Raw genomic sequence first — 8,680 nt, 5'->3', positions numbered from 1 at the left:
CCAAACTAGAGGTCTGTGGAACCAAGAACATTTTCAACACCTAAACAAAATCATATCAAACCTGAAATGTATTCCAGAAATGAGTGGAGTACAATAAATCAATACTCAGATAAAAGTATTAATATTTGGGTAAAATAACGACTGCAGTAAATGTACCTTCCCAGAAAACAGCTTTAGTAGACGTACAAAAGTATCAGGTCAAAGAAGTTACTTATATGCTGAGTAACTTAGGCTGTGTTCGGACTGCAAGCCTAAATCCGATTTTTGTCAAATCCGGATCGGATCCAGACTGATTTTGATAGTCTGAACACCAAACACACCACTTGAAATTCGATTTTTGCAACTTGGATTCAAACCACATTTGGACGTGGTTTAAAAAAAATTCCAATCAAATTTTTACAGATGCGTCTCAGTCAGGTCACTCTGGCTACTCAGATCGGGTTTCAGTGTCTTCAAGTGTCTTTTGCATCACTCTCAATGCAACAACGACGATGTCAAATCCAGAGTGACGGAAGCGCTCAGATTTAAGAAGAATGCTAAAGATTCTTGCTTATGAAGAGAATTTTAAAGAGTGTGGAAGGCGGAATGATGCGCCTCCATCTCTCCGGCAGCATGTACGTATTTACCGATGCCTTCGTTGTTACCACGGCAACCCATGCAGATAGGCTGGTGATGTCTGGACACACAAATCCGATCTGAACACTTGGGAATAACAGTGCAGACAGTCGTCTCAAAAGATCTGATTTAAGAAACAAATTCATTTTGCCTGAAGTCTCAACACAGCCTTATAGAAATGCAGAGGAACTTTTAGTATATCTGTCAGGAGAAGAACTGATGTTTGTACGACTCTGTTCTTGTCTTTTTGGGATTCTTTTGGTCTAAAATAATACGCTAAAGCTCCAAAGTCAGAAATGTGACCAATCACAGAGCAGTACAGATGCTCTCACCAACAAAAGATAATAAAATTACATGCAAAAAAAGAATTAGTAATAAATCTGAATGGTAAAAATGGTAAACAGTAGATCCCTTTACTCACTAATACGCCCGAGTAGACGTAGAAGTGTTATGATCTGAAAATACTCCGGAGATCACAAATCCATCAGTATTTTACTGAAATATATGTAGTATTCTTAAAGCACTGGGCCTTGGCCTCGGCCAGTTAGCGTGTCCTGCTGTGACTGGGACAGTGGTGAGATATTACGTGCTCTATAGCACTATATTTATCAGCAGCGCAGGCGATTCGAGCACAAAAGAATTCCTCCTCCCTATTTACTGCTGAAATGAAACAAATGGCGAGTCAGATGAAGTTTTAGAAAGTGGGCGAACTCTGAAGTTGAAGTTCCAGGCCACAGGGGTTCATTAATCCTTTATGTAGCACAGTAAAATGCAAATTATTTTGACATCCCCAACCTGAACTCGCAGTCCAAACACATACACGCACTCTACACTCCCAAAAAAATCAAGACAAGAGAAGCAAGAGTCAGAAAAACAGAGAAAAATAAGAAAGACACTACAAAAAAAAAGACAGAAATGGAGACACCATCCAGTCTGTATCTCACCCTCTCCAGTAGCACGGAGCATGGGCACAAACATTGACATTGCTTATCAACTATTTTCTGCCATCTTCTACATCAAAAGCCTGCCAGCTTTTCCTCACACGCCCCTCTTCTCAGTCAGTGGGTGAACGGGCCATGCGGATTTGCACTACACAGAGACACTACCCAAACGCACTGTAGTCAGATACTACCAAATGAATGAAAGCCATCGCAATCAATACGTGCACTGCACACGTGCTTCAAAGAGCCCGAGTTATTAAAGGGGCGTATTGCGCAAAATCTCAAATTTGATATGTGATTCTGTACAAAGAGGTCAGTCTGGAAGCTCAGACAAAATTCTCTTCTGACTTTGTAGCTGGAGAACAAAACAAAACAAAGAAAAGATGCTAACGAATTACTGGTCATGTGACTGGGACGTTCATATTTTCCCTAACAGGGAGACGTGGTCTTTTTTCCCCATTGTGGATTAAAACCAGGAGGACACAACAGTCTTAAAATTAACTACACATACACTTTTAAAGTGTTAGTTTAGCTAAAAGCCCAGTTACGTAACCCCCTTCGCCCCTGTAGTCGATCACCCAAGACATGTTCCCTTCTTTAGTTTCAGCACTGGAACTACAAGGCTAATGCAGCTAACAATAAATTGAATCTTGCACTCTTAGAAATGGTCCAATTAAATATGAATCTTACAGTCTTACACTGTAACACATAACATTTTTTGTTGTTCTCAGAAGAATGCACCGACCACACCAGAGTCCAGACCTCGACGCCACTGAATGTTTGATTACTTCAGAAAATGATCAACCAACTTCTAAGGCTGAACTTTGGAGGTGTGTCTGCAGATTTCTTTGAGAAACTGAAAGTAATTCTAAAAAGAATGGAAGCTGTAATAAAGGTAAAGTGTAACACACTGACCACTCAAACAGCTGATATTAGATTTAGTTGTTGAGGATTCTGTGTAGTTTTCTGTTAAATATGTTTTCTGGAAAGAAAAATCTCTTTCCTCTGTTAATCTAGTCTTATGCACAACGACTTCATGTCCTTGAAGATAAGTGAAGACATCTTCTACATACAACACATTTCTGCACATTTTAATACTTAATATTTAACATATTGGCAAAAAACACAAAATAAAAAATGTGCCATAACTTTTGCAAAAAGGCCACATTTTGTGTTTTATTTGTTCCTCCAGAGTGTTAAATTAAGCAAACAAATAGTAACTATGTATTAAAATGTGCAGCAATGTGTTCTCTGTAGATGATGTGTTAACAGTATTTTATTTTATTATTTATGTCATTTGACCAGGGGGCGTCCAAACTTTTGCATTTGTCACATGCAGAGAATTTTTTTAACACTGCCCCAGGAGTCCATCACATGCTGTCCATACATATCATTTATCTGTGTGAATCTGTACGTGTATCTTATGATGCTCACTGCTTTTTAAAAATTCCAGCATAATTCAGAGTTTAAGATGTAAACAGAGTCATTCAGAGTGGTTTGGTGTGAAATGGTTCAGATTTCTTTACAGTGGTGGTGATAAGAACCAGGGGTCACCATGACTACAACACAAATTAAGACACTTTATTTACTATCCAAAACCACCAGTGAACCTACACGAATCTACTGAGTTTCATATGGAATGTTGATGATGGGAAATTAAAAGTTTTATTTGGGGACTATTTTGCCTCACATTACCCTGCATGTATCCTTCCACCATGAATGGATTTAAGAAAATATACAACTTAGGCCAAAATCTTTTCAAAACTATCATAAAACATGGTCTCAGACATCAGGCAGTGTATTCATAACCATTTCATGTAATAACTTTCTGTGAGGGAGCTTTTAAAGGTGGACGTCTGGTTCCCATCACCACCACTGTGAACAATTCTGGCTGTAAGTTTCTCTAGAACAGAGCATTTCACACCAAACCACTCTGAACGACTCTGTTTACACCCTAACCTAATATATTCCTATATAACTTAATTATATAAGAATTTGGAGAAATTGGTGGAGTTCCCCTTTTAAACTCTCCTGTGGTATGTATACACCCTGAAATGCTTTATTTGAATTATTTCTGTCTCGTAGCTCACTCAAAGAAGCAGAGAATCTCTCACAAGTTTTTAATCCATACCACATTAGTGTTTGTAAATAGAAGAAAAGAAAATTTATTATGATTTGAATTTGATGAAAATGTGTTGCTTTGTTTTGTGGAAAGATAAAACATCATTTTGTCATATTTCTGTCATTTTTGACTCTGAAACGAATGCAAACCAGTTGTCATTCGTTCAATACAGAATTTAAATATACTTATGCTCCTGACTATGTAATCAAATATGTACTGTCATATAAAAACAGTGTGATGTAAGTCGAACGTGTAGCAAAACAACAATAATAACTGCATTTTAAAGAGGTAACAATACTTGGACGATGAGGCAGAACCTAAAAAAGGCATTTATATGAAATATGTATGATGAACCTAATTCAGAACATCTCTGAACAGCATTAGCATATCAACAACATTACAGATGTGTAATTTCACATAAAGCACATAACCCGCTCTGGCTCTGTCTGTTGCAACAGACTGAAAGCTTCTATATGTATGAAGACTTTAATAAAAGTGTCCAACAAAGCTAAAGTGCGGCATCCCGCTAATACTTAATGCCCGTCAGAGAACCTGCACGCCAATGATTTTTGGCACAAAGCATCAACTATTCATGACGGTGACCCAAATTCAAGCGGTGGGGTGTCAGGTCGAGGTTCGAGAGGACGTTGCACTGGAACAATCGCTACTTTATAAAAGACTGTAAGAGGGAAAAAAAGAAAAAAATACTTCAGTGGGCTTATCGGGGCACGAGGGTGGCTTGTTTTCTTGATTTTAGATAATTAAATAATTATGTGCTTGATGTTTGTGGGTTGTGTTTATCTCTTTATCTCTCACTCAAATTGTGTGTGTGTTACACTGTCCCTAAAAAACTGTGTCAGAAGGTGTACAATGTAATATAATGTGTATCATGTAACGTAATTACACAGTATATCATGAATTTAAATGAAACATTTCCTGTCACATTTCCTTTCAATCTCTGGGACATAATCTCTGGGTGACATCCCATAATTTGATGACAAGTTACTATTTATGCTGTATAGCCTCATTTTGCTGACAGGAAAAACATCCCTCACAGTTTCTATACTGGCTAAATAGATAGTTTTTACTATGAAAACTATAATGTTGAAGCTAAAAGCTAAAAATTGTGTCATAAGTTTTATCTGGCTAACACGCATGAAATATGTAAAGCTTAAAACAGCCATATTTTAATCATGCTAAAGCTAAAAATCAGTCACATGCTGAAGCTGCACAATCAGCCACAGTTTCACTATGCTAAGCCAAAGAAATCAGCCACAGTTGTATTATGCTAATGATAAAAAATTAGCCACAGCTTTATCAAGATAACATTAGTGTTAAAGCTAAAATTGAAACAGTTTTGTCTGTCTAACATTAATGCTAAAGAAAAAAAAATCAGCCACAGTTTTTAATCAGTTAAAGCTTAAAAGTTTCATCATTCAGCCATCATGCTAATCATGCTAAAGCTGAAAAATCAGCCACAGTCTTGCCATGCTAACCTCAGTGTTAAAGCTAAAATTCAAACAGTTTTATCTTGCTAACATTCATATTAAAACTAAAGAAAATCAGCCACGGTTTTACCAAGCAAACATTGATGCTAACACTTAAAATTCAACCGGTTTTGCCAACATTCATGCTAAAGCTGATAAAATCAGCCACAGAATAAACATGTTGAGCTTAGAAATTCAGGCACAGTTTTCCTTGTGCTAGCATTCCTGTTAAAGATGAACAATCCAGCCCATTTTCAATCATGCTAAAGCTGAAAAATCCCACCAGTTTTAACTTTTTCAATAAAGCCTAAAAATTCAGCCACTCTTCAAACATCCTAAAGCAAACCCTGAAGTTTTATCTTGCTTGAGTTGATGCTAAAGCAGAATAATTAATCCACCGTTGCTAAAGCCACAAATTTTGTTTTTATTAGCGACAGTTCATTTGAGCATGAATCACATGCGCCAAAAAGCAAAAAAAAATTTCCATATGCATTAAGAATAATAAGACCGCTCCTTCGTATTTTGCATCTCAGGTAGGCAAAGAAGCGGCGCATAAGGTTTAAGTGTTCCCTTTCATAAGCAGTTGGAGTGGTTATTAACGTCACGGCAAAATGACGCTCATTAATTATGAGGCAGTGGTAACGGAGCCCCTAAAGGTAATGAATTGGAAATGAGCTAGACGGTGGTACGTACTGTACGGCATAGATTCTACGCAAGCGGGGGGCTTTTGATCCTGATCTGAGCTGACAGAATATATGCATGAAGCGCAGTGGAGTGGGGGCTGTGATCAAAGCCTGGCGCACATTATGAAGCAAAGGTGCTTTGTCTATACCATGATGCACAATGAGTGGCACAGACAATGAATGGTTCATACATATTGATACTGGCATAGAGGGAAATGCACGTGTGTGTGTGTGTGTGTGTGTGTTTGTGTGCGTGTGCGCATACACACACACACTTACAGGGCCTTAATAAAGAGGCCTCATTAAGGTGCATGGTATAAAGATCTTTCAAAAGCTTTTTAAAGGTACATTAGACGGAAAAGAAATAAAAGGTTCAACAAAACACTCCATTAGCCACTTGAATATTTTATAAATTTCATGGTTGTGTAATATCACGCAAACACACACACGCACGCATGCTGGCGTTCGCACTCACACACACTCTGAGCGAAGGTAAGTAATAACAAAAGGTCTCTGTCTCTTTCTTCACAGTCGTTCTTGTGTTATTTGATGATACAGATAAAGTCAGCTCTACAAAGACGAGGGTCAAACACTAGAGCGTATCAGCGTTAGCATATACCTAAAAGCACATATGCTTCGACTTCAAAAAGGAGGGAAAACATAAACGCAATGTACCAGCTACACTTGACAATGCTTACAGCACAAAGGCCCCAAGCAAGGGCTTGTGGGACATGTAGTCTTTTGTTTTTTTTACCCTTTACTGTATGCCGTTGCCATAAGGAAACAACTTTTTTTTGGTTGTTTTTGGTTGCCTGACTACAATATACAAGTCTCTTTTTTACCCTCTCTTTCTTTTTTAGTCGTTCTTCTCTCAGTTGCTTATTAGCATTAGCATCTACACCTACAAGAACATAGGCTTCAAGTTCAAATAAAATGAGAAAAAAAAAGAAATGTACCAGATACACCTGACAACGCTTATAGCACAATAGCACCAAAGACTTGTCAACAACTACGTTATTTGCTCATTTTTGCCTGACTATGATATAAAAGTCTTTACATTTCTTTTGTCTCAGTTGTTCTTGTGTTATTTGATGACACAGATTAAATCGGATCTACAAAGACGAGGGTCAAACACTAGAGCGTATTAGCGTTAGCATATACCTGAAAGAACATATGCATCAACTTCAAAAGACAGAGAGAAAAATGTAAATGAAATGTACCAGCTACACTTGACAACACTTAGAGCACAAAAAAAAAGCAAGAGCTTTTGGGACATGTAGTCTTTCTTTCTAACATTTTATTGCATGCTGTTTCCATGAGGCAACAACTGGCACAGTGACTACATTCTATAGCTGTGTTGTGTACTGTACTGGTTTTCTCACATTGCGTACATTGCAGATTACTGGTCTGATGCCTTATGCCAACAAAATGCAAAGTATGCAAAACTGCAAAGTGCAAAATTATGTTTTTTTTCCGATTTTTACAAATATTTCTGTTAATAATGCCAGTGATTAAATAATGTTAATTATTTTTTTAATCATAAAAACGTTTATTTCACGTGTATTTCTTAGTTCATGCAATTAAGGGCTGAGGAATCATAAAAATCCTTCTATGTGTTTTCAATGGCAGTGTTAAAAAGCGAGAAATGAGAGAAATATGCTATTCTGTCTTATTCTTACAACAAGGATGTGTATTGAAAGGGAATTCCACTGATTTTTCTCAATTTCTGCCTAATTAAATCATTAAGACGTAAACAGAGTCATTCAGAGCAGTGAAGACAATGAAGATAAAGAATAAAAGCAACCGGAGGGGTCCACCTCCATCAGCCCCTAGTTGGTCTGAAGCTCGGCCCTAATTGGTCAGAAGCTCGGCTCTGGTGGGTCTAAAGCTTGGCCCTGATTGGTCTGAAGCTAGGTCCTGACTGGTCAGAACCTTGCCCCTTATTGGTCAGAAGCACAGCTTTGACTGGTCTAAACCTGAGGCATGATTGGTCAAAAGCACAACCGTGATTAGTCTGAAGCTCAGCCCTGACTGGTCAGAAACTTGGCCTTGATTGGTCAGAAGCTCAGCCCTGAGTGGTCTGAACCTAAACCCTAAATGGTCAGAAGCACAGCTGTGATTAGTCAGAAGCTCAGCCTTGACTGGTCGAAAGCACAGCCCTGACTGGTCAGAAGCACAGCCATGATTAGTCTGAAGCTCAGCCCTGACTGGTCTAAACCTGAGCCGTAATTGGGCAGAAGCACAGCCATGATTAGTCTGAAGCTCAGCCCTGACTGGTCTAAACCTAAGCCCTGATTGGGCAGAAGCACAGCTGTGATTAATCTGAAGTTCAGCCCTGACTGGTTATAAGCTCGCCCCTGATTGGTCAGAAGCACAGCCCTGACAGGTCTAAACCTGAGCCCTGACTGGTCAGAAGCACAACCGTGATTAGTTTGAAGCTCAGCCCTAAATGGTCAGAAGCTCGTCCCTGACTGGTCAGAAGCTCAGCCCTGACTGGTCTGAACGTCAGCCGTGTCTGATCAGAATCTTGGCCTTGACTGGTCAGAAACTCGGTCCTGGTTGGTCAGAATCTCGGCCTTGACTGGTCAGAAGCTCGGCCCTGACTGGTCAGAAGCTCAGCCCTGACTGGTCTGAACCTCAGCCCTGATTGGCCAGAAGCACAGCCCTGATTTGAAAAGCTGTTCCTGATCTAAAATCGGCAGCTTAAGCAGCCCTGGAACAGGTTAGGCATACAACACAAGTTGCTACAGTGATGTAGCCCAGTAAAAAGTGACCTACTGTCGAGGGACAGGCTTAAGCTGAACTAAGCTTGAAGTTAGCTAGATAAGCAAG

At 39.0% G+C, this 8,680-nt stretch overlaps 1 protein-coding gene across 2 annotated transcripts in view; it reads right to left on the bottom strand.

Moving 5' to 3' along the window:
• Positions 1 to 8,680, bottom strand: part of zbtb20 (zinc finger and BTB domain containing 20) — a 109,109-nt gene that overhangs the window by 42,864 nt on the left and 57,565 nt on the right. The gene's annotated exons all lie outside the window — the stretch shown is intronic.

The sequence above is a fragment of the Colossoma macropomum genome, unplaced genomic scaffold (assembly GCF_904425465.1).
Source record: "Colossoma macropomum unplaced genomic scaffold, Colossoma_macropomum, whole genome shotgun sequence".
Lineage (NCBI taxonomy): Eukaryota > Metazoa > Chordata > Actinopteri > Characiformes > Serrasalmidae > Colossoma > Colossoma macropomum.
The sequence above is the reverse complement of the archived record's forward strand: the minus strand, read 5'-3'. Positions and strand labels throughout refer to the sequence as shown.